This window comes from Urocitellus parryii, chromosome 11, assembly GCF_045843805.1.
Source record: "Urocitellus parryii isolate mUroPar1 chromosome 11, mUroPar1.hap1, whole genome shotgun sequence".
NCBI classification, from domain to species: domain Eukaryota; kingdom Metazoa; phylum Chordata; class Mammalia; order Rodentia; family Sciuridae; genus Urocitellus; species Urocitellus parryii.
The window spans coordinates 7,755,947-7,783,150 of record NC_135541.1 but is presented as its reverse complement, the minus strand read 5'-3'; positions in this window follow the sequence as shown (position 1 = coordinate 7,783,150).

Sequence of the window (27,204 nt, the reverse complement as noted above, 5' to 3'; positions counted from 1 at the left end):
CAAGTTGCTAAGGCTGGCCTGCAACCTGTGATCCTCCTGCCTCAGCCTCCTGAGTTGCTGGGATTACAGCTATGTACCACAGTGCCCTCTGGTCTTCTCTGTATGTGGCCTGTTGCCCACCAGGGCCTCCCCCTGTTGGGTGCGCTTCTCAGCCTGGTGGTCTCAGGAGGGCTGAGCTTCCTACATGACAGTGGCTCCCAAAAGGCAGGAAGCACAGCCTGCAGGGGTGTTAGGCTCCTCTCCAGGGCCCAGTTCAGCAGCACTCTGGCATATTCATATTCTATTCCTCAGAGCAGGGCTGGGGATGTAGTTCATTGGCAAATGCCCCAGTCTCACTCCCTTATACCAGGCTCAATTCCTTATAAATAATAATAATAATAATAATAATAATAAGGAGCACTGGGTGTGGTTGCACATGCCTGTCATCCCAGTGACTGTGGAGGCCAAGACAGGAGGATCTTAAGTTCAAGGTCAGCCCCAGCTATTAGCAAGGCCTTAAGCAATAGGGAGACCCTATCTCCTTAAAAAATTAAAAGGCCAGGACATGTGGCTCAGTGGTAGAGAACCCCTGGGTTCAATCCCCATTCCAAAAATGAAAAAAAAAAGGTCATTGTCCTGTGGATGCCAGGGAACCACTGTGAAGCTTCCTGCCTGTCCCATCCAGAGCCCTTGGACTGGCTGTGTCTCACTGGACACATGACTTCCCTTGTGAGCACCAGTGTCCACGAGGGAAAAGCAGCTAGTAGGACCCGTCTGGCGTGGAGATTTGAAAACTATGGAAAGTACTTGTCCTGCGCTAGGAGCTCCCAGTGGCAGCAGGGCTTCCCTGGCAGGTACAGGGATGTGGCCATTAAGCTGTAGCTCTCTAGGTCAAGGGAAGGACACATTGCCACGTGGGTCTGGGCTCAGTGCTGCCTCCACCCATCCCATCTTCTCTACCTTGAAAGTTCTAAGGTTCCAGCTGTAACTTATTTCCTTAATCCACCCTCCCTGATCCCAGGGCTGAGATGGAACCCAGGGCCCTGTGCATGCTGGGCTGCCCCACCACTGAGCACCCTCGCCAGCCATGTCTATCCAGGACTTGCTCTGGGCAAGGAGGTTCACCACCTGTCTCCTCCCCTGCCCAATCAGAAGTCCTGTGGAACCACTGGGAACAGAACTCGGGGCCAGGGCTGCCCATGAGATGTGGAAGTGCTTCTTGTTTCTGTTTCTTCTCCTTTTGATATATTTCATTTCTTTTCTGAGCTAGGGATTGCTCCCTGGTCGCCTCCCACCCTCGGCTGTAACCCCACACACTATCTGTAGTCCCCACTCAAGATCCCAGCAGAAGGGAGGGCAGAATTGACGGTGAGCTGACTCTGGGCTTTCAGCAGATCCTCTCTGTGTCCGCAACCCTGTCCTCCCAGCCCCTGTGGCCACTCAGGCGACTAGAGAGTTGCCCATTGACGAGGGCTGCGGTCGGAGGCCCCTGCCTGACGTGGAGGGCTGCAGAATCCTGGAGTCTCCGACACTCACTTTCCAAATCAGGAACTAACAGATTTCTTTTTTTCTTTCTGATTCTGAGGCAGAAAGCACACAGGCTCTAGCATACAGTAAACAGTTGCTGCAGCTGGTGCCATGAGTTCCGAACTCAGGGAGAAAGACACAGAGGTATCCAGGTAGCATTTCCTCAAGAGTCCATTGTCCATTTGCCCCATTGGAGAAACAGGCCTGGAGAGATCAAAGGACCGGATCACTGTCAGAGCCCTCAAGTCTATGCAGCAGTAAGGACAGGAGTGGGGCTCAGGGGTGGGGGGCTTGCCTAGCAGGATGGAAGCCCTGGGTTCCATCCCCAGCACTGATAAATAGACAAATAAAAGTTCCTTAGCAATAAAAAGAATGAACTTTTTATATGTGTAATAAGGATGAACCTTGAAACAGTCATACTGAGTGAAAGAAGCCAGACCAAACAGAACAGGAAAGTTCTAGAAAATGCAAGTTATTTTAAAGTGACAGAAAACATCCATCTTTGATAACAGCAGCCTTGAAGTCCATGAGGCATTGGCAATAAATTCCCACTGACTGTATCTGCAATATCCATTGAACTTGTGTGATGTTAGTGAGGTCATTAACTGTTTTGAGTTCATTATTTCTGTGCCCTGTCTGTGCTTGCTCTGAAGGATCAAGACACATTACCCCCAAAATATGCTGCACTGGCCTAAGGACTAAGTGGAGGAGGACCAAGGGCAACTGAGGCTCCCAGATGCAGGTAGAGTTCTCTGCAAGACAGGGCTGTCCTGGGAGGAAGGCCCCAGGCCTGAGGCCAGCAGGGCAGAACTGTTGTTCTCATGGAATGTAAGGGTCCGGCAGAACATCGCAGAAAGAGACCACACAAGAGACTGGCTCCATGCAATTGGCAAAAGGGGATTTATTGGGGATCCATTCCAGCGCGCTGGGGCTCCATGCTCACTCAAGAAGGGAGAGCAGCCCGGAGCCCCGAGCAGAGGTTCAAACAGAGCTTAAGTACGCTTTTTGGGGAGGGCGGGAGGCTTTGCATACATCAGAACAAATCATCATGAGGCGCGGGAAAATTGAACAACAACTCTAAGAGGTGATTAGCACATTCATTGGAGGGAACCGGCTGGGCAGGGATGATTGGTCACTCCTAAGCAGGGTACACATTCAAACTGATTGGTTCGGGCCCTGTGACAAACTGTACAGGGCCCTAGGCTAAATGGCCAGTAGGGTGTTGTCTTAACTACCTCAGGAATCTGGGAGTAACAGAGGAACTTAATAATACCTAATCTTTTACATTCAAGCTTTCCAGCTTAGAAACTTTACCCTTTCAGGAAGATAGGGCCAACGCCACTGCCCAGAGGAGTCTGCATCTTACTTCTGTCCTGTATTTCCATCCTTCCTACTCACCACTCTGAGCTCCCAAGATTCCTGGCTGAATTCATTTCCCAAGGCTGGGGATGTAACTCAGTGGTAGAGCACTTGCCTAGTAGTGAGAAGCCCTGGGTTCCATCCCCAACAATGCAAAAAAATGAAAAATTAAAAGTGAAGAATTCATTTCCCTGCACCTGGAGAATGTAAGACAGCAGCCGGCTTCTTCAAGTCCAGAGGGAGACACAGTCTGCCTCCACTATGCCCCATCAAAGGGCTCTCCCAGCCTCGTGCAGTGGTGCACACCTGGAATCCCAGCAGCTCAGAGGCTGAGGCAGGAGGATTGCAAGTTCAAGGCCAGCCTTAGCCACTTATCAAGGCCCTAATCAACTTAGTGGGATACTTTCTCTAAATAAAAAGCTGGAGATCAAATAAATTTAAATAAAGTGTTCACCCAATATGTCCTGCTCTCTTTGACAAACCCAAAGTCAACCCTTCACCTGGGTTTTTTTTTTTTTTTTCTTTTTTCTTTTTTGACATGCTGGGTTGAACCCAGCACACTCTTCCACAGATCTACATCCCCTGCCCTTTTTATTTTATCTTGAGACAAGTTCTAAATTGCTGATGCTGGCCTTGAACTTGCCATCCTTCTTCCTCAGCCTCCCAAGTAGCTGGGATTATTTCAAGGTTGAAGAATTCAAGTCTTAGGGTGGGGCAAGGGTGAAGGCCAATCCTCCCCTCGGGGAACATTGGGCAGATTTTGGAGACATCCTTGGTTGTCTCATCTGGGGAAGGATGCTACTGACATCTAGTGGGCATAGGCCAGGGATGCTGGGTGCACAGGACAGCCTCAGCACAAAGATTGATGCAGCCCTGGGGAGAAACCAGGAACAGAGTGAGGGAAGAGGAGAGGAAACAATGAATACCAGCTGGGTTCCAGGAGTGTCCAGGCTCAGCCCTATCCCTGGGGGACCCTGGAGCACGCATTGTCTCCCAGGACTTGTCCCACCTTAAGTCCAAGGAGTGGGCTTTTGTACCCCAGTCGCCCCTGCCCTTAGTCTCTGGCATGGGCTGGAGAGAGTGCAGGGAGAGGGCACAGGCCTCTGGCCATGGCTCCCCCCTGTGGCTGAGTGCAGTTATGCTCCTGTCTTCCTGAGTCTGCTGGAACTTCACATTGGTAGCCTGACATTGGCCAAGACACAGAGAAGGTCAAATACTACAAACCAGGGCATTTTTTTTTCTCTCTTCACGCCCCTGTGGGAAGGGGTGTCAGCCTGGTGGAGGCTGTGCTGGCTTGAGGGCAAGTGCCATAGAAGGCTGCCCCTGGGCACTCTGAAGCTGGGCAGCGGTGGCGGGGTGGGCAGAGCCTGACCCGGGAAGTCTCCACTTGCCAGGCAACATGCTGCCTTGGGAGGCCAGTGCTCATCTCACTAGTGGGGACTGCAGTAGAGGAGGGGGCCGGCCGTGGAGGCAGCACCTGTATAAAGAGCCAGGAGGGAGGGAGCAGCTCCCTCCTGCAGCCTCCTGCTGCCCCCAGCCTGCTCCTGGCCCCGCTGTCCCTCCTGACCGCTGTAGGGTGTGGTTGAGGACAGGGCCACATGGAGGAGAGGCTGGGACGGTGGAGGCTGGAAGCACCACAGCAGGAAGACTCATGGAGCCTCTTACCAAGTATATTTTGAAGGAAAGAGCCCAGCTGGCAGCCTCAGGCCCGGGAGCCAGGCAGCTCTGGTTACTGCCCTCCCCGGAGATTTAGAAAGGAGTGGCAGTTCCTGGAGAGTCCTTGGTAGGAGTGTGCTCAAGGGCTCATGAGGCCTTCTCCCCAGCTCCCAAGGGAGCTCCACGGCAGCTCGCACCACCCCAGGCCACACCAGACCACAAGCCACCTCACACCCAGGGAGATGGCAGAGTCACAGCAACAAGGGTCATTGAACACCAGAGACATTGGAACCCTTGTCTGTGGCTACTGGAAAAGGGCACAGATTTTGTTCCCAGAGGCAGCTCCTGGAGTCACCAGGGGACCCAGGGATTCCACCCTCACAGATTCACCTGGGGGGACTGACAGCGTGCTCAGGAGACACTCAAGTCCACAGGCGTCCTCAGCAGACCACTCACAGCCGCCCAGGGGCAGAGGCGTCCCATGTCCAGGTCCCACTGAAGGGATAAACAAGGTGTGGGCTCTGCATAGTGGATGCTGAGGAAAGAGCTCCTGGGAACTGTCCAGAATAGGAAGTGGACACAGGTAGATCGGTGGCTGCCAGGGGCTGGGGAAGGGTCATGGGGGGCACTGCTGATGGGCATGGAGGTGAAGTGTTCTGGAGCTGGACAGTGGGGACAGCTGCGTGATGCTAAGGGCCCCTGGCTGCACCGTTGCAAAGGCTGAGCTTCCAGGCTGGCGAGTGGCTCTCGGGGAGGGCGCTGCAAGCTCCGGGTCCTGGGCTCCATTCCCAGCGCCATGGTGAACAGAAGAATGAGCGTTAGGTGTGTGACCCACATCCCAGTTTTTAAGAGAGGTGAGAAGCCCTGTGGTGTGCATCCTCTTGGTCTCCAGAGAAGGCTGGACAGCCCCAAAGCAGCCCAGCAGAGAGGGGGCAGGACCCTGGTAGAGCAGATCCAGGAGGGAAGAGAAGCCCCAGGGAAGCAGGAGGCACCCTGTGCCCCTGAGAGACAGTCATGGGGATGAGTGGACAGGCTGCCCACAGGGCAGAGGAACACCCGTGCCAGGGGGGACCAAGGGCCCCAGCGACCCCCTCCCCTCTCCACTCCAGCTCTTCTGAGCCTCCCTTGGTTTTCTTTATTCTCTCCTAGAACATCCTCCACCTACCCCCTCGCTCCGAACCCTCCCACTTAGACTGGGCAGCCCATGCTCTGCTTCACAATGTCCCTCTCACAACATCAAAGAGAAACAAGAACAGGCTTAGTTAGACAAAGCAGATTTTTATTGCCGGGCAAAAGCGGACCTCCATTCTGGCTTGTGCAGAGGTCACCGGGCATTTTATTTTATTTGCAGTGCTGAGGATTTGAACCCAGGGATGCTCAGGTTTTTGTTTTTTTGGTTTTGTTTTGCTTTTTTTAAGGCAGGGTCTCACTAAGTTGTCCAGGCTGGCCTTGAACTTGCGATCCTCCTGCCTCAGCCTCCTGAGTAGCTCACAACACTGGGCATTTTAGAGGCTGCACAAAGGAGGGGGTGGTCGAGGGCTCAGGGGAGTCAAAGAAGTAAAGAATCACGCAACATTGGCCAAGGAGAGTGTGATTAGCCCAGGGTCTGCAGCTGGCAATGACAGAAGTTAGGGTCCCACCCTCCTGTGAGGCTTGGAGGCAGAGGCCCCACCTTTCCTGAACAATGTCAAAGAGCTGGTCCCCAAGTCCTTGACAGACACACACTTGAGTTGCAGGCATGAATTTCACACACATCTCCAAGGGACAGAGGACACTGTGCTAAGCCCTTTATGTAGATGCTCTGAGGGGGGTCGGCTTCGGGGGCAGGTGCTGTCCCAGTGATCAGTGTCTCCACCACCCCTGGGCCTGGCCTCCCGCTACTGCAAGCCCTGCTGGAGACTGGCCATCTCCAGACATTTGGACTGACCCCTTATTGCTGAGTATTCCACAGATCTCACCAGCGACTCTTTCCCTGACCCCTGAGCCCTGACCCTGGGATGGCTCCTGCTCTGGGACCCCCTGATGTCATCATACCTGTGACAAGTGGTTGCTCCTGTCCTTGTCTTCTCTGGCAGGAAAGCACCACAGTGGGGGCCTGATGGCCTGCTGCCTGACCAGAGCCTGGCCTGGGGTGGCCACTTAACAAATCCTGAATGAACGAGCGAACTGGTCTCGCGGACGAAGCCTCTAGAACAGGGAGGGCTTAGGCAGGAAAAGTGGAGGGAATGCGAGGAAAGAACAGACCAAAGAATCTGGTACCCGTAGGTAGTGGTACCCGCCCTCCACAGAAAACCTTAACTAAGCTTCTCCAGAAATCTTCACCATAATTGATTTTAGAACTATGGGCAAAAGAGTCTCTACAAAAGAGTTCAATGGAGGTAAACTTCCTATGTTCCTGCTGCTCTATTACTTGGCCACTGGCCTGGAAGAGATCAGCACCCAGGTCCTCGTGGCCTCTATACTTATTTTCCACAAACATGCATCCAGTAGAGTAGTACAGTACAGAAGTGTGTCCGCATATGCAAAATGTGATAATAAAAAGATAAATCCTTGCCTCGTCCTGCCTCAGGAACCGAGTCCGGCGAGGGACGTCGAGGTTAAAAAAAAAAAAGTCACAGGACACCAAGGTTCTTCATCCAGGAGGAGGCATGTGCGCACTTTCTTGCCAAATTTGCTCCCCTTAAATATCTTTTGTAACAGCTGGGGAAATGACTCAAAAGTGAGGAGGGAAGAGTAATAACTGCGTCCTTGGGTTACCGTCATCGTCCCCTATCAGGAGGCTCCGAACAGGTCAAGATGTTCCGAGAGACACATGTGCTCAAGGCAGATAAATAGGAAACTGCAAACCTGCATCACGGCCTTATGAGCTGGCCACATTGACATGCAGAACAAGGAATTGGGGGCTGGGCCCCAGGGGCCAGGGAAGGCCTGCTACCAGCAAGTCCCCCTTTTTTGTTTTTTGCATGTCAAAGGGAATCAAGTAGCCCCTGTCTTAGGTCATCCACCGCCCCTGCACTGCTTACCTGTCTCTGGGGAAGCCCCATTCCCCTGGCTTAGGTTGCAGTGCAAGTGTGGAAGTTGCCCATCACTGGGTACTACAAGATCAGCTCTTGTCCTATGTAAACGGACACTTTTTAGTTAGGGTGTCATGGCCAGCAGGACACAACTGTGGATCCCAGACATAATCTTTGCCAGTGGGATAGCTATGACCAGGGAGCTTTCTGAATGTAAGGGTCTGGGATGAGGGCACCAAGTCAGCAGGGTAATTAGGGACCTGGGCCAAAGCAGGCACATAGGTGGGCTCGGGTATTGGCTCCTGTGCAGTTACGTCTCATCTCCGGATGGGTCCTAAGTACACTTCGTGGGTGGAGTCATCCATCTTCAGGCGTTGGTAGTGAACCTGTATTGGCTTGGAGGTTAAAATGTTAATCTGGTCCTTAATGAATTGAGTTATCCTATTTGCAACACAAGGTCCCAATGTTGCAATCAAAAGAAGACTCAGTAAGGGCCCCAGGAGGGGAAGAAGATAGGGCAGGAACCCATTCATCCCAGTCCAAAGAGGGTTCTTGAATAATTATTTTCTCCTTTTCTCTAGGTCTTCTTGAAGCTCCTTGATTTTAGTGTGAACTATGCCCGATTTATTGGCATAGAAGCAGCACCTTTCTCCCAAAGCTAAGCAAATCCCTCCCTGATTGGCAGTCAGCAGATCTAGGCCTCGCCTATTCTGAAGGACTACTTCTGCCAAAGAGTCAATTTGGTCTTGTAGGTCCCCAATAGTGCCAGATAGGGTCTGCACATCATCTATAAGCTGCTGAGAAAGACGGCGATAAGAATGTATCGCTGTACCCAGTCCAGCTGTGCCTGTGCCCACAGCAGCCGTTATCCCCAGTGTGGCGAGTAGCGGTAGAGCCTGTATAGCTTGCCTGTGTCTTCTCACTAGAGTCTAGGCTGGGGATGGGCAGGGGCTCATCCCCAGGGACAATGGTTATGTCAGGGAGGAGCAGGGTGAGAACACAGACACCTGTCCAATTTGCAGGGAGTCGGGGGAAGGCAGAGTTCCCACCACACATAAAAACAGTGCCATTAGGGGGACAGAGGGCTGGAGTGGGTGAGGAATAATTTTTTACTGTTGAGCAATTTCCAAAGGAAGTTAACTCCAACATCAACATCATAGATGTTGTTTTGCATCATACCCAGGAGACATTCTATAAAAGTGCCCATAGGTTGGACCTTGAAAGGCAGCCCGGGCTGGCAGGCCTCATCACTATGCATGGTGACATTGATAGGAACTGCCACGGGCATGACCACCCATGTTATCACGCAGAGCCAGCAGTCACTAGCAAGCGTGGGATCAGAGTTGTTAAGTAAGAAAAGGGTGGTTTTTAAGATATCCCACGTATTGGCATCCAGATCTGGGAGCTGAGACTTAGGCAGCACCAAGGGGTGGTATATGAGGTCAGGGACCTGTGGTTTCAAGAGCTTGATAACTTGAAGATGTTTACCAGAATCAGTAGGTCCCCCCCCCCCGTCAGAGATCCCTGTAGGGGCTGCAGTGGGCCAACAGGAGGACTTGCTGACTTGACCCTGACACCCAGCCAACCGGAGTTTAGATTCAACTCCCCCTTGGCCAAAAAGAAACGGAGTGAAGTGAAAAGTCACTCCCACCCCCTCCCCCGACCGGGTCTCGGTCAATCTGGCCTCAAAATACTGTCGTCCCTTATGTACACAAATCGAGGCCGTCTCATAGCAAGAGACATGAACTGCTGACGTATAAGTGCAAGTTGTGGAGCAGTTACTGAGGGTTTTTTCGGGACCAGGGGGGTTAATCTTTGGTTTGTTCACGCATACCCATTTAGGGTGGTGAAATCCCCCAATTTGTTGATGAACTTCAGCCCGGAGGTAGGCTACCTTGGTTACACAATCGGCCCTCTGAATGCAGCTACTGGGGGCCTGATTCCAAATCCCTCCCCTGCACTCGCAGGGGGTCCCAAAAAGATGTTGATGGATATTACCTGGTGGGGGTTCTAGCCCTCCGTCTGCAGGCCTGTATGACAGGACCGTTATAAGGAAGATCCATCCCGCAAAACTCATTCTGTCACTCCTTTGGAGAAGCAAAAATGGCCGAACCTGAAGTCCCAGGGTCTTCACTCCTTCCCGAGTTTTCGTCCACTGGTCTCGTGCAGCGTTCCGGGACCCAAATGGGTTTTTCCGTCCCTGGAGGGAAGACACACACAGCTCCTCTCACTCTAGCCAAGAGTGGAGCAGGGGGTTGCCACTTTCCTGTAGATAGATCCTTCCACCTTATCTGTGCCTTTTGCATGGTGGGAGGGGAGAAGAAACGCTGCACCACTGTACGGCCTTCAGCGTCTGTGAGCAAAAGATTTAAAGTGAACAGAGTTATATTTAACAGCGCATGTGGTCCCTGACAACTCTGATATATCTCCCCCTCTTTTGTTTTTTGCAAATAGGTTTTAAGATGTTGATGAGCCCGTTCTACAATGGCCTGTCCTTGGGGGTTATATGGGATTCCTGTTTTGTGTATAATATCCCACTGTGAGCAAAATTTTTGGAAGGTTTGACTAGTATAAGCTGGGCCATTATCTGTTTTTATGCATCGAGGGGTTCCCATAAAGGAAAAGGTTTTTACATAGTGCTGTATCACATCCTTAGCCTTCTCTCCTGAATGTAAAGTAGCAGAGATAAAACCAGAGAACGTGTCTATACTGACATGCACAAAGGACAGTTTTCCAAAACTAGGGATATGAGTTACATCAGTTTGCCAGATGTCATTTGGCTGAAGGCCCCTTGGGTTGACTCCCAGAGAAGGGGAATGGATAAAAGGTGCACAAGTAGGGCATAGGGAGACAATTTTTAAAGCTTGATCCCGGGAACATCCTGAGTGGAAGCGCAAAGTTTGTGAGTTTAGGTGAAATTTATTATGAAGCTGGAGGGCCTTATCATACTCAGTTATTGTATATACATAGTTAGTGGTATATGTGGCAGCATCTGCCATGGCGTTGCCCGCCGCCAGAGGACCTGGAAGTCTGGAATGACTTATAATGTGACCTATGAAGAGGGGGTCTGCCCTAGCCCATATAAGAAGCTGTACTGTCTGTAGTTGGTCCATGATAGTGGATTGTTTTCCAATATAAGTTGCTGTCTCAATCGCGGAGGCGAGCCTGGCGATATAGAGACTGTCTGTGAAAACATTAAGGGGCACCGAGCTATAGGTCTGTAAGGCCAATATTAAGGCTGCAACCTCCGCTTTTTGGGCCGAACAATCGGCCGCTCTCTTGCGGATGACTTGGGTCCCATCTGAAACGACAGCAAATCCATTTTTGGCCCCGTCGGTGAAGACGGTTTGTGCCCCCGGGAGAGGATCATTTTTTAGGATCTTTGGGAAAATTATTGGACATGTTTTTAGACTTTCAAGGAGCCTGCTTTTAGGGTAGTGATTGTCAACCTGTCCCACAAAACTACAGAAGAAGAGACACCAGAGATCATGTTCCTGTCTTAATTTAGAAAGAACGTCTTGATTATAGGGTAATATGAGAACATCAAAGGTTTTCCCAAACAAGGCATCTCCTAGATATTTTGCTTTCCAAACTAATTGTATTACCAGATCATGGAAAGGTATCAAGACCTGGGAGGGGGATGCAGGTAAGTGAACACAATAAATAGGACCAGTCTGCCAAAAGACTCCAGTCGGGTGAGTTTTGACGGCAGAACAATGAATAACAAGGACTGGGAGTAGTCCACCTGCATTACCTGCATCTCTTGTAAGGCTGTCTCTATCAATCTAAGTGCCTTCAAGGCTTCTGGAGTAGGTTTTCCCGGGGAGGTGGGTGAGGGGTCTCCTCTCAAAAGGTCATACAGGGGTTTAAGTTAGTAGTTCAATATACTTAATGTTTAATCAACAATGTGAATTTATTTACCAAAATTAATCTTTATCTTAAACAGTAAGAATTATTAGGCAATAAGAATCTTTCTTTAAAGAAATAAACTTACATTTTAATAGGTGTTTATCATGTCAAAATATGGACGAAATTTTAGCTCACATTAGTATAGTTAAATTAGGAAAATAACCTGAAATACCCTTAAATTAATTATAGTCAGTTTAGTATATATAAATCTCTTTTTTAATTGTTCTAACTTTTTACATCATCTGTTTAGATAACAATATAAAAATATTTTTTTACTTAGGAAAATGAATATAAAGACCTTGTTTTACCCAAAGATGATTTCTTTCTTCTTTTTAGGATCCATGTGTGCTTTTTCTTTGTTGAAGCATCTTTTTCTTTAAAAAAAAAATTTATACTTTGGAACAATTTCTAAAAACCTTAGAATCTATAAACAAATTATTATACTTTGATAAGAAATATCAATGAAAATATAGTTAAAACCCTTAGATATTTTGTAGAAATAATTATAATAATTTATCATCTTATGAGTTTAAACAGTAACCTTGAGAATTAGAAACTACTTGATTGTATTTTCACTTAAAAGCAAATTTATAGTAAACACATTTATCTCAAATATCTGTAACTGAAAAGGCAGAGTATCTGATAAATGTAAATATAAAACATAAATTATGGGTTTTCTGTTGAAGAAAAACAATTAGGCAAATATATATTAACTAATCAATTAGGCATGTGCTAATTAATTTATAGATTAACAAATATAGGATATCTAAATATATTAAATATATATATATATATTAAGAATAAGAACATAACTTATAATTGTATTAACTTTATGTAACCAGGTGGTCTTAAAATATTTGGATCCATTTTAATTTATTTTTAAGTAGGAGTGCACTCTTCTATGTGACGTCACTTGATGTAACTGAGATAAGATCCTTGAGTATACATTTTTATTTTTATGGTTAGCAATGAGAATAAGGATTTTTTGGTCATCACGGGAACTTTGCTGGCTTGTTCCTGTGGCGAGCAAATGCATCCTCATAACCTCCAAAATTAAAAGTAAAATATAAAGAAGCATATTTGATATCTCTCATCAATAGAACATTATTTAGTAACACAACTATAAAGAAAAAGTCAGGTTATTTAACTTAGAACTAACTTAAATTTAGGACTGTAACATAGAAACCTGTGGAATTAAATTTTGTCTGAAAAAGATATCTTTCATTAGCATTTACAGGTAGGCATTTTTTTAAAAAATACAGGCTCTGAGCAGCTCCAGTAGAAATCTGAAACACAGTAGTACAGGTTAGTGGCTGGAAGGCGGGACTAGAAGTCCTGAGTGACTGTGGAAGAACCAATCGGAAGCCCGCAAAAGTGTGGGAGGTGGGACCAGGAAGCCGCTCTTCTGGCCAGGCACCCCATGGTTACCATGGTGATGCAAACAACCTGGAGTCCGCTGCCCGTTTTGGGGGCAAAAGTTCCCCAAGTTTCCCTAGCTGATTGCATTTTGTTTGATTTTGTCTGCATTTTTCCCCGCCTGGCCAAGATCTTAGTGCAGTAGCAGCTTGTTCTGTCTCTGCGACCTGCGGTTGCAGCTGTACATCCTGCACTTCCTGGCGTTCCCTTGGGGAATCTACAGATAGAAAGGGGTTGGTCCGTGGGAGGTGACGAAGTTGCCCACTCTCCGGGGCACCATTCCGTCCCTGGATTGCCCCGTACACCTTGGCTTCCGGGGCCCGGGGTGGGCCCCTGTTCCCATTTCCCGGCTGCTGTGGCTATCTGAGCATAGATCCCAGGATCATAATTAATTTGTTGATTTATGATAGCATATTGTCCCGAGCCTGTTAACATTTCTATGTTATGCCGTGGGAAGCCGGCATCCTGATTGACTTGGGCTAGCTCGCGACACCTCTCTTGATTTTCACTTTTCCACAACAAAAAATCCCCTCCGGACAACACAGCCCTGCAAAGCTGTTGCCAGTCACTAGATGTCAGCTGACTGGCAGAGAAAGACTCGAAGAGAGTCAATGTAAAGGGGGCATGGGGTCCGTAATTAGTAACTGCCTCCTTTAGTTGTTTAATATCCTTAAAGGCTAAAGGAACATGCACTCTGGCCGGCTGTCCATCAGCATCCAGGTTTTCAATTACTGGAGAAGTTTGGGCCATCTTAGGCTGCCACTGAACACCCTCCCGCCTTCTGGGGTTGTCCTCATCCCAATCGGGGTTATAAGGAGGGAGGGCAACAGCGATCGGGGCCATAGGTGCTTTAAATCTTGACTTCCTCAATCGACCCTCCAGTTCCTCTATCTCCCTTTCCAGTTCCTCCTCCTGCCAGCTGTTACCATGAAGCCCAGTTAGTAACTCCCTTATCTTAGAAATGTAGTCAGAACCGTGAAGTCCAGCTCAAGGCCAGAGGCCTAGTTTACATATCTTGTGAAAAACTAGTAAGGGGGTGTCCAGCACCTGGAGTGCTGATTTTTCCCAGACAGTAGCCAAGTAAAACAGGGCAACATGAAAATAGGAAGTTTATCTACATTGAACTTTTTTGTAGAGATTCTTTTGCTGAAAGTCCTAAAATCGGCCATGGTGAATATTCTGGAGAAGGTCAGTTAAGACTTTTCTGTGGGCCTAGTAGGGAGGGGGAAGATGAGAAGACGGGATTGAGAGCAGCTAGGGTGGATCTAAGAATGAAAAAGGAGATGTGAAAGAATAATGGGAAAGGGGTAAGGACTCTGCCATTTGCTCTTCCTGGACCTGATTAAAGGCCTGTTCGCATTCAGCGAGCTGCTCCTTAATCTTCACTTTATCAGTTAAAAGAGCATCCTTTACCAATCTCCATAGAGAGAAAGTAGCAATCGGGACTCTATCCGGACCCTGGTCCCTCAACAACTTTTGGAGATCCTGCTTTACCAAATCCCAATCACTGTTACTGAGAAAGCCTCCTGTCAGAAACCAAGGACAAGCCTGGGCTATAGTTTCAACAAATTCGGTTGCTGTCTTGGTTTTTATTCCTGTTCCTCGTTTGCTTAACAGTTCTTTAACTTCGTTGGCCAGATGAAGCTTCGCTGTTGAGTTACCCATGGTACGTACCCTGTCTCTTTATCTTTGATCTAATCCTCCCCCTTCTACCTTAGAAAGTGAGCCCCATACGCTTACCTCTGCTTTCCGGAACTCGGTAGGGACCTCCACTTGCCGCGTCCGGCTAACAGGAGCCAAGTCCGGCGAGGGACGGCGAGGTTAAAAAATACACAGAACACCAAGGTTCTTCAACCAGGAGGAAGTGTGCACGTGCCTTATTATCAAAGTTTGTTCCCTTATATACTTTCTATAACTGCAGTGGAAATTTAGCCAAAACAGGGGAGGAATAACACCTGCTACTCTTGGGTTACCATGACCGTCCCTTATCAGGAAGCTCCGAGAAGGCCAAGATGTTCCCAAAAAGGCACATATGTCTGAGACACATAAACATGAAACCACAAGCCTGCGTCACAACCCTGTGAGCTGGCCACTTTGACATGCAGTACAGGGAACAGGGGCTGGGCCCCGGGGGCCAGGGAAGGCCTGCTACCAGCAGTTGACGAGGGTAAAGAAGGGTAGGGAAGGAGAGTGGAAGAAAAGGAAAGAAAGGAGGGAGGGAGGGGAGAGAAGAGGGAGTCAGAACCCGGTTTGAGGGCTCCCAATCACAGGAATACTGGTTTCATATGTCAGCTTGACTGGGCTACAGGGTGCCCAGATATTTGATTAGTTCTGTGTGTCCACTGAGGGTGTTTCTGGATGAGATTAACATTGGAATAGGTAGAGTGACTTAGATGACCTTACCTTGTGTATTGGACACCATCCATTCCACTGAGGACCTGAAGTGAACAAGAAGGTTGAGAAAGGGGACATTTGCTCTCTGTCCCCCTGACTGCTGAGCTGGGGCTTCTCCTACCCTTGGATCAAATGTCACCATTGGCTTCCGGCTCACCAGCCACGGCTCCTGCTCCTCAGCCTCCACAGCTATGTTAACCAATCTCTTATAGTAAGTCTCCTTTTACACCTCCTATTGACTCTGTTTCTCTACTCCTCAGAGACCCCTGAAGAATATGCCCTCTACCTGCTCTACAGCAGCTCCCAAGTTACTCTCTATCACAGGAGTTCATTCATTTTCTTTGTGGAGAGTTTCTCTACATGCAATGATACTTTTGGCTCCTTGCTGGTCCTATGTCCTACCCATAGAAATATAAGGCCTTCCAAAGAGAGCAGGACTATCTTTCTTAATTAAAGCAGTATCTGGCATTTAGCAATCACTCAATAATTACTAATGGAAGCAAAAATAGAGAGATGAAGGAAATATAGCAGATATATTATGAATCTGGGCATATTGGTGCAGACTTGTAATCCCAGCTCCTCAAGAGGCTGAGGCAGGAGGATCACAATTTAGAGTCCAAACTCAGCAACTTAGAACCTTAAAAAGGGGTGGGGTTGTAGGTCGGTGGTAGAGCATTCCTGTATTCAATCCTCAGTGCTGCAAAGAGTGCTGCGCCCCTCCCCTGACTTAGGCAATGGCAAGGCCCTACTGAGGTGGATGGTGCAAGGCGTCCATCCTCTGGAGGAATGCAGTATGTTTCTGGGAATGGGCTGGTTTGTTTTTGTATTCCTTTAATAAGTATAGTTGCGATTTCTCATATGACCATTAAGTATGAAGGAAAATCATGACTTTCCCAATTAATGCAACTACTTCTAAAGCATAGATCTGTTTGCTTTAAATGCAATGATTCAGCTGTGGAGTGTAAATTGTTAATGTCTAATGAAAAACTCCCTGTATTCCTGTCAGGGAAGTTTTTGAGAAATTAAATTAAAATCTAGAGAAGATAGATTAGTGCTTAGTACTGGGCAACTTGTTCTTGTTTCTGTGCACAATGGTTTGTGCTCTTACTTTTGTTTGATTAAAAGTAATAACAAGTCAACCACTTGCCGTAACCATGGCACCGGTTCCAGTCAGTAAGTCAAGAAAAGAATAGTCAAGGTATAGGCCAATAGTTTGGGACATTTGTAACTATTATTAAAAGTTAACTAAGCAGAAACAGCTCAAAGCAAAACTCAACTGAAAGTACAAATGCTTGCTTATGCATAAGTCAAAATACATTCTTCTATTCTAATTGTAACTATGTAATATTTTGTTTCTTTGAATAATGATTACTGTTTTGTAACCACAAAATACTGTAAGCCTGCCAAAATGAAAAGTATATATGATCAACTTCACAAGTAAAGATTGGGATCAACACCTTCACTTTGGTGTCTGTGTTGTTTCTCCACCCCCTCTTTCGCCGACTCCTCACCATCCGTTCGTCTCCTGAGACCCCCTGTTGGAGCTGGTCTCCGACAAAAGAGAAAATAAAAAGATATCTATTATGGGTAACAAAGGAGAAATGTCTTTCCCAAATATCCCAGGACCTTCTTGAGAGCCTTCCATCCAAGACTCTGTTGCAGCCCGTCCAATGATGCTCACGGGACGTCTTGCATCAACCCGGGGACACAAAACCTCTCACATGGTCTCCAACCAAAGTGCTGCATTCCACATCCTGAAAAACGCTGCCAGGCACAGCCAGCTGCAAGAAAAGTTTTCCAAAATTCCAGAGAGGACAAGTCGGGGCTTGTAGAATGGCCCAGTGGGACAGGCTGAGGAGGACTCAGGAGGGGCTGGGGGAAGGGGAGCACCGTGACTCCAAAGAGACAAAATGAATGTCCCTTCTCTGCAAGTTGCTGCCTCTCAGGAAGAGGGTCAGGGTTTGTGTTATACCAATGAAGGTTTTTCCAGTGACTTACCAAAACAACAGCAGTGAACGGCCTGTGGCCAGTTCTCATTTCTTTCCTTGATAGCCATTTTTAAAAATTAATTTTTCAAGGACCCAGGGATTGAACTCAGGTCAGGGCACTTTAACACTGGGCTGCATGCCCAGCTCCACCTCCCTTTTTTAAGACAGGGTTGCTGAGGCTGGCCTCACTTGTGATCCTTCTTCCTCAGCCTCCCGAGGAACTGGGATTACAGGCATACACGTTGTTCCACCTGAGCTGAACGGGGTCTCCTGGTCTGCTTGGGCCACTATAACAGAACAGCACACCGGGGTGATTTATAAACAACATATTTATTTCCCACAGTTCTGGGAGCTGGAATTGGGAGGTGGGGGTGTCAGGATTGAGCTCCGATTCCTGGTTCATGGATGGCTGGTTTTTGGCTGTGTCCTACCTGCTGAGGGAGTGAGGGGTTCTCTGGCATCTCTACTCTGAGGGCGATCAGGAGAGTCCCACCCTCACGACATCCCAAGGGCTCCACCCCCCTGGGGATGAGGACTCCACACAGGGAAGGGGGGGGGGGGTGACAAAGGTCTATTGCACATAGGTTGATTTGTTCTCCATACAACATCCCAAGGCTGCTGAGGCCTATTAAATGGAGAGAATCCTGCTTCCGTGGAGGAGGCTCTGAACTGGAGGCCCTGCCTGGGCAGCTTCCCGGCCTTGGGGGGAAGAGGTTGATGCTGGTCTCCAAGCACAGCTCAGGCCCAGAAAGAAGGGCTGGAGATGCGGCTTGGCATCTCCTGCAGAGACCCCGGCTGGGTCCTCCCCGGCCCCGCAGCCTGCACTGAGAGTCGGCCCTGCTCAGGAGCGACCCACCCAAGCTCCCCGGGCTTCTGGGCGCTGCGATGGGCGGGGCCATGGGCGCCCCAGTCCCCTTCACCAAGGAGGCTCTGTCCTGTTCACGGAGGGTGGCTGGTGCCTCCCTGTCTTCAGCGCTTTCCCCTCCCTCTCCGAGAGGCTCCGCTGGCTGGGTGTTGGCAAGGGACGCGCCCGAGCAGGGGGCTCAGTCGTCCTCGTCCTCGTCCTCGTCCTCCGCGTCCTTGTTGGGGGCACATCTCTGGAAGCACTGCACGACGGTGGCCAGGAAGAAGCTGGAGATGATGGCCGCGATGGAGACCGCCACGCCCGAGAAGATGATGACGAACAGGTCGGTGAGCGACAGGCTGAACTTGCACTCGCTGAAGCTGGCCTCCGACAGCGGCCGCAGCGCCACCCTGCGGTTCTCCGGGGGCAGCGAGCACTGGATTTCGTCCAGGCCTGTGGAGAGGCGGTGGCCAGAGGGTCAGCCTCAGCCCTGCCCAGCGGGAGTCCCGCCCCACCCCAGACACGAGGGGACAGGAGCTGGACCGAGCGGAACTGGGACTTCTCTAGACCTCAGAGTCACCATCGTGGGGAGAATCAGGACACGGCTCTTCCCTGGGCTCCTGGAGGGTTAGGGGCCGTTTGGGTTTGGAGTTAGGGTGGCATGGGGGTCTCTACACTCCACTTAGGGCTGGGGACCTCTCTAGACCCGGTCACAGCCTGCCATGGCGGGGAGCAGGAGGTGGCAGCAGGTGCAGGGACTAGGAGCAGGGCCCACCCGGTGGCAGGACCCTCCAGGCTGCAGGGCCATGGCCCCACTGGATGCCACTCTCCTCTCCACCGTCCTCAGGGCAGACAGGAAGAGAGGCTTGCCACCGTGTAAACCCCACCGCCCAGACACAGGAGAGGGGAGGAAGAGGAGGCAGCTGGAAGGGGCCTTCCTGTGGCATCTGGTACTTTTTATTTTTTGTACTGGGGACTGAACCCAAGGTTGTCATCCACCACTGAGTTACAGGTTTCATAAGCTGCCGAGTCTGGCCTTGAACTTGGGATTCTCCTGCCTCAGCCTCCTCAGTGAATCACTGGGACAACAGGCATGTGCCACCACCTCCAGATGGAGTATTTGGTACTTGGAACTTGAGTGAAGCTTCCATGTGCTGAAGAGTCACCAGAAGACTGTGCTTGGATGCAGGCTCCCCAGGGATCCATCCAGAGGTGGGGGGAGGGGGGCTTCTCTGCATTTTTTTTCAGTACTGGGCATTGAAACTAGAGGTGCTTAGTCACTGAGGCACATCCCAGCCCTTTTGTTTACATTCTACTGAGGGACAGGGCCTTGCTAAATTACTGAGGCTGGCTTTGAACTTCCTGTCCTCCTGCCTCAGCCTTCTGAGCCCATGCTGAGTAAGGGCTTGCTAATAATAACCACCACACCAACATCTGCACAAGGATCGCTCCACTGGACTCACCCAGGCTCTGTTCTGAGCACCTGACTTAGATGAACTCATTTAATCCTTACAACAACTCCGTAGAAAGGCCTCGATATCAGCCCCACTCTTCAGATGGGGAATGGGCTCAGACAGGTGAAGTCACTTCTCAAAGTGGGACAGCTAGTAAGTGGCCGAGCCCGGATTCAAACCCAAGCAACCTGGCTCTGGAGCCACTATGCCTCCAAAAGGAAGAGAAAGGGAGAGAAGCCAGGAAGAGAGGGCAGGGTGGGAACAAAAGACTCTGGCACTTCCTCCCCAGGGCTGCCATCAGGTAGCCATCTGGTCATAGGAGACGCAGTTTCCAGGGTAAACAGTTCATAACATGTTTAGAGACACCTCTGATGACTCCCCCGTTTTGGTGAGCTGTTTCCCTTGGGGTCCCCCCGTCTGCCATCAGTGAAGTAGGAGGTGGTCAGAGTGGCAGGCAGGTGATGTCTGTCCGTACCCTCGACTTAGATGAGGAAGGCAAAAATGAAAAAGGGAAGGATGGCACTCATGGTTCTGCAGTGTCCTCATGGTCCTCAGAGACCAAAGGAAGATTGGGTTTCAACCTTGGAGAGACGCAGCTTGAGAGGGACTGTGGGTCTCACTGTATAAGAGGGCAGAGAGGACTGTTTTAAATGGGGGTTAGGAACTCCATATGGGATGCCCTCAAGGTGGGCCACCAAACATGTGGTAAGAATGACCTGCTGGGTCCAGTCCATTTTGCAGAGAATTGAGAGGAGGTGGCTGGCTTTTGGGAGTGGGAAAAGTACCAGGTCACTAGAAGACAGAGTGGGAGAAAGAGAAGAGGCAGAATTGGCTTTGCCAGAACAACATCCCTGTGTTGCCAAAGAAGGATCCTAGTGTATACAAGAAGGGGCCAGAAGAGATGAGGAGCAAGGGGTAGTGGAGAATCAGAGGGTGGTGAGCTGAGCAGGGAGGTGGGCTGTCCATACAGAAGCTCAAAGGGGAGGTGTCGAGTGGCTTCTTTGGGAGGGGCTGTGACAGAGGAAGAGCCAAGGAAGGAGTTTAGTCCAGTCTAAATGAAATTCAAGGGGCAGTAGACATTGAGGGAAGCTCCCTTTGCCAAATTGAAGGCTCTGATGAGGGCCACAAGTTCATCCTGCTGATATTGGGAGTGGAGGCTCCTACACAACTGAGGCTAGAGAGACTGTTGCCTACCCTGCCCGTGAATTCCCTCCTGAAGGAAGAAGGAGCCGTCTGTGAACCATGTGTATGTTGCCTGGAGTGAGGGGCCTTCCTGTGTGTGGGAGGGGTGGGGAAGAGCTTCTCCAGAGTTTCTAAGCATGAATGGGAAAGAGGAGAAGAGGTGGATGAGTCCTGAGGAGGGGAAATAAGAGTCGCAGAGTTTAAGGGTGAGCAGGTGGGGAAATTAAGAGTAGGATCTTCCACCAGAAAAACCTATAGAGATATCTCTGCTTTCAGGGGGTAAGGAATGTCAGCCCTTGTAGGTGGGAAGTTCCTTTAGGTTAGGGGGAGCCAGGATGCTGAGTGGGGCCCCAAAATTGAGTTTCTTTATCTCATTAATGAGTCCAGAGGCTGCAGCAACGAGGGGCCCATCTCCGAACAGTAGGGTCACAACCCTTCAATAGACAAATGATCCGGGGCAAAGGTTGGTCCCAGGCATGTGTCCAAGGACATGTAGAGCAAACCCCTACTTTTCAACCATATAAAGGTGAAAAGGGAGTGTGAGGTCAGGGAAATGGGGAGAGAGAGAGAAAGTTTTCTTCTGTATTGTAGCCAAGGGAAAAGTTAAATTGACACTTTTTTTTTTTTTTTTTTTTTTAGTCTTAGGCCTCTTATCCAGCTGAGTCTGTCCTTTGTATTTCAATGTTAGCTTCAGTGTGGCCTTGGCCAGGGACACTGCTGCCCAGGGCTTTACAATGTTCAATGCCAATAGAAGAAGGGAGGAGGGTACTGGGTCTTTGTTTGTCTAGAAGGAGGGTCTCTGGAGGAGTCCAGACCTTTAGTGGCAAGTAGAAGCTGGGCGGGGAATCAAGAGGAGCCTGGGAAGGCTTAGATTGGACAGAGGAGAAACCTGCATAGAAGGGATTTCCTTCCATTTTCCTGAGTGCTTTCAAAAGTTATAAAGATTCCATAAAATATTGGGCTCCAAGGTGCCATTAGGTGATCATTGTCCAAGTCATAAAAGGGCCAAGACTGAATGGAAGGTTGAAGTATTCAGGAGCCAAATGGAGTGGGGCTCCATGGGTGAGGGGGCAGCCCAGAGGGGAGTCACATGGGATTCTGGACTGGGAGTTTCCCAAGGCAAGTTGGATTGCTGGAGTGGCTACAGGGAGGTGTCCCCAGCCCTCAGACAAACCAGAGTGAGGGAGGGGACAGAGTGAAAAGGGGTCACCACCACACAATTCTCTGGCCCCAGAGCTGAAGCCTTCCTGGGACTGAGAGAAGGGAGTCCTCACCCGCTACTTCCCTAGTTCCAGGATTTGCCATAGAGAGTCTTGGTGCCTGGCCAGGGCTTTCATGAGCTCCACAGAGGAGCTGAGAACCAAGACCCAAGAGTGAACTCTCCAAGGGGAAGGGATGGGAACATTGAGAATCTTGGTGCTGGGCCAAGATCTAAGTTAACTTTCATCTTTAGAGTGGAGACTTGTCAATGCCATCTCTAGGAAGTAGACTTGTGAGAAGGAAGGTTGAGGAAGAGCAACGTCACTTCCACAAGGGAGGCCAGTGTGTGGTAAAGAAGAGCCCTAGGTGAATGGAAGAAGGTGTGTGGTCATTGTCCGGGGCCCTCAGGCCAGGGACCAAAGCAGCCCAAATACCCAGAAGAAAGAGCAAAGCTGTTGGAAGAATGTGATCAAATCTGCTCTGAAAAGAGAGGGACAGCATCAGCAAGGAGGGAGAGCAGGTGTTGTGATTGGGCAGAAAATGGAGGAGGTTTTGAGACAGATGTGAATGGGCTCATGGTGTGAGGTGATAGAAGGACTGGAAATGTCCACCTCAGAAGCGGGTCATGGGAAGGTACTGGCCAACAAAATAGGGGATGGTCCTAAGGTAAGGGTGAGGGTCAGGGGAGCATCAGGTGTGTCTGCATGGAAGCGACTATGAGGGGAGAAGCAGAGCATAGCCCCCAACTTTGTGAGGATGTCCCTTCCCATAAGAGGAACAGGACACTGTGGAATGACCAAAAAGCAATGAGTAAAAATTAGAAAGCCACAAGCACAAACAAGGCTAGGTGTCTCTAAGGGTTGGTAGTCGGCCCCAGAACACCCTGAGGACTGAATATGTAGCCCTGGTGTCTAGGAGGAAGGAGACGGGCCTACCTGACATACGCAGCGTTACCCTGAGTTTCCATGGAGTGATGGCAGTGGTTGGGTGATGGGGACCTGGATCTTTTCAGTCCTCTGCAGCCTGTTCTAAGAGTTGGAAAGGGCAACACAAAGGGCCAGGTGGCTGGGGCCCCCCATGTGCTCAGTGAATGTGAGCAGCCCAGTGTCCCTCTTGATTACATTTAGGACAAAAATCCAGAAATTATGAGGCTTGGGACATGTATGAGCCCAGTGACCCATGTGACCACATTTAATACAGGGTCTGAGTGGTCCTGAGGAACCGTCCCATGGGCCAGTGACACCAGGGACAGATGGCTCTGCTTTCAGGCCTTATCACCTCTCTCATTATACACCTTAAAGGTCACTTCCAGAACCTCAGCTTTGGGATTTAGAAGCCCCCTCTCAAAGCATCTGTAACAAGGAGACAAAATTGCAATATATGAAGTCCAGGGGAGAAAAAAAGAATTTCCACGTGCTTCTGCCCCTTTTGGTGCTTCATTTACTCAAATTACTCAATGCAATTTCACTCTATAGGTTCTTTTTCTTTCTTTTTTTTTAAAGAGAGAGTGAGAGAGAGAGGGGGACAGAGAGAGACAGAGAATTTTAATATTTATTTATTTTTTCTTAGTACTTGGCGGACACAACGTCTTCGTTTGTATGTGGTGCTGAGGATCGAACCCGGGCCCCACGCACGCTAGGCAAGCACGCTACAGCTTGAGCCACATCCCCAGCCAGGTTCTTTTTTTTTTAATATTTATTTTTTAGGTGTAGATGGAAACAACATGTCTTTATTTTATGTGGTGCTGAGGATTGAACCCCTGTCCCACCCATGCTAGGTGAGCACTCTACCACTGAGCCACAATCCCAGCCCTCTATAGGTTCTTAATCAAGAAAATGACAATCCTTAATGGTAGGCACTCCAATAGACATAATCAATTCACAGCAAACAATTCTAGATTAATTTTACGCATTGCAAACACACTTAATCATGAGAGGCTAATGACAGACATTTCCTCTGCATGCTTATTCTTCTCAAGCCTCCTTGCTGAGCCATCCGCCCCCAAATACCCTTTATCTTGTAGGGGAACCAAAGAGTCTTCTCCCTCCCTGTTCTCACAGGTAGGTTTTAGAAGTCTCTGCTGTGTCCAACTTTCTCCTTTCTTTTTAATACTTACAAGGTTCCTGGTTAGCACCTGGATGGCCATCTTAAATGACAGCTGCCATTTTAAGGAAAACATTTCACTTTCCTGACCAAGGGTGTTTCTGAGAAAGGCTCACCAGCATTCAAATTAAAGAATGCATTTCATTGTGTTCATATGGGCTCTGATTCTCCTTACAGTTAGATAATTTTCTTCAAATTAAAACTTCCCCCTGGAGTCACATCAACATTGCATTTACTTATTCATTTATTGTTCACATACATTTGTGGTTCTGGGGATGGAACCCAGGCCCTTCCACATGCTAGGCAAGTGCTTTACCATTGAGCTATGTCCCCAGGCCCTCAGTTAATTTTTATGAAGTTCACTGTTTCTGTAGAAAAGCATGGGTTCTGGGTCCCTAGATTATACAGGTGAAATTGGCCAGTGTTCCAGAAGGGTATCTAGACGTATTGATGCAGATGCACAAAGGAATGTGCACCTTTCAGTAGCACTCAAGAGAGTGGAACCCAGTCCCCTTCTGACCCAGCCACGCTTACACACCCGGTCCTGTTTGTCATGACATCCTACAGTTGTGGGCTGTCTCACAGCACAAATGAACCTAGAGTCAAAAGATGAGGAATTCAAGGAGCAGTCTGGGTGCTTTATCCCTAGGGCTGTGTGGGGACACATGCGGCTCTCAGTCCTTATACAAACCAAGGAGTCTGGACACACCAGAATATATTCAAGTCCCTTTTTGTTCATGAAAACCCTTAAAACAACCAGTGCTGACACATCTCATATTGCAGATCTTCCTTGCCTTTATTTGATCATAGAATCCAGCAGCAGAGCAGAATGAGTGCTGTTCAGAACACCCCACCCCACCCACCACACATGCAAGTTAGACATAGAGCCAGAAGAAAGGAAGTGTCATTAAGAGGGGTGAGGCACACAGATCCCTGTGTGGGGGACAGATGGGCTGGCTGTGTAGGACCGGAATTCTGCTACCTGTTCCAAGAGTGAGCTGCAGTCTGCTTACACATCCAACTGGGTTCTAGTTCACTGTGTATGGAGAAGTCTTCAGGCCCAAATTAGAACACGTACACAGGCAGCTTTAGGATAACTCAAAAGAAGATTGGGTGGACCTCCTTCTCCTCCTTGGATGGGAAGCTAAGGCTAAGGTCACTGCATAATCCCACCAGCCTGAGTCCTCAGCAGGAGTCATCATTTAGGGGATCTTGGTCTAAGACCAGGCAGCACAGGCTGAGCCACTTTTTTGCCCACAGCCACCTCATCCTTACTCATCCTCTGATCATCTGCTGATTGAAAGCCTTGTGTCCCTGGGTAGGGAGAGATGGGAAGTGTTAGTGGATGTTCTGTCAGTTATGAGCAGCCTTCTCCCCCACCAGGAGGTGGTAATTTATAAAGTTTAATTTAGACATATTTGCAAGTGTGATCTACCTATATAATTCTACTATTTTGATGAAAGCTAATTTGGATGGTTTCATTGGCCATGATTACATTGTTTCAGGAAAGACTTTGTAGCAGCATGATGGGCAAGATTTTGTGAGGCCCAGAGACCCCAATTTACTCTCATTCAATCCAAAGACCAAGTCGCCAAGTTTCGAGGTCTATGTGGAGACCCACAAGGGTGGGCGAACCTTGAGTGTCTGGGTGGCACTGAGAAGAGCTTTTTGAAATTTTACTGTCCACTTAGAATGCTCCAGGCCTCCTGTGTTCCCCTACATGGATCATGCCACTGTAGAAACAGATAATGACCTGATTTCAGTTGGATGCCTTGAGTTTCTTGTAATTAACCTCATTGATCACCAAGTACTTGGTGGTATTTCTCCATCCGCCCCTGGAGAATTCCAGTGTCAAAATCAGAAAACTAGGTAAAACCATCATGGAAGATGTCAGAGGACTAATCTTGAGATTCCGTTCTTTTCAGACTATTTATTTATGCACCATCCATGAAACAAAATAGTTTCTTCATATGTGCATGAAGCCTAAATTCCATTCTAAAAATCCAGGCCACTTGTGATGACTCTATACAGACACATATGGCTCTATACAGAAGGTCCAATCTTCAGGGGCTTCCTTAAATGTAGCCCCCAGCATCTGATTCCTTTCCCCATCCACACTTCAGGCAGTGTCTGAAATGTTGGGCTCTGAGTTTCCTTCATGATCCCTCTACATCCTGGTTATACATCCAATTGCGTAGAGGGCAGCTTTTTATACACACCCAATTAGGCAGCTGATCGACAGAAACAGTGATTGAGGCCCTGGTTGTAGATGCACATGTGGCCACATTGAGGACAGGGCAAAGTATAGAAAATAAGGACCTATGGCTGCCTAAAGTCCTTCAAAAGTTCTGTGAGCTCAGCACAGAGTTGGGAACATCTCCCTGGGTGGATGGCACCCTGGGCATTGTAGCTTTCCAGAGGGGCAGGGTATAGCTCTATGCTCAACTGGCTCATCCTGGCAGTGTGACAGAGCAGATCCCTGAGGACCCACATGGATATGCTATTCCGGAATAAGCACAGGGTCCTGAGCTGGGAGCAGCGGCTCAGGGCAGGCAGGATGGCTTGGAGCTGGGATTCCGTGATCTCACAGGCTTCCAAGTCCAACCTGTTCAGGGTGGCTGCAACAGTCTTCAGCAGAATTTTGAGGGGCTCTGGACTGAAATTGGTCAGTTTGATGTATCTCAGATCCAGGTGTCTGAGCTGGCTGGTGTTTGGGCAGCGGGAGAGATAATTCCAGTCAGAATCTGAGAGCAGGCAGTTGGTTATCGAGAGGGTCTCCAGGGGTGTCTTCAGGTGCCTAAGGAGGAACCAGGCAGTTAGTTCTGAGGGAGAGGATGAATTGGCCCAAACCCAAGATCACTGTGACCATCTGAACATGGTTGACATTTTGTAGAATCTGCTCATTCAGGTCACTCTCTTTCAAACTGAAACTTTCACCACTACTTGTGTGACCAGGTGGGTCCTACATCTCTATGAATGTCACCCTCAATGACAAGCAGAAAGCCACAAATCTAGCCCCAGGAAGTTGGGAAGAGTCATGTGCCAAAGGCAAATCCAGGAAAGATGTGTCAAAACACACTGGGGTTAACCCCTGCAGGGCTAACTCCCTGCCCCTCAGCAAGGTCTCACTCCCTGCTCTTCACTCACAACCCCTGAGTCCTCACCTGGAGCTCAGACCT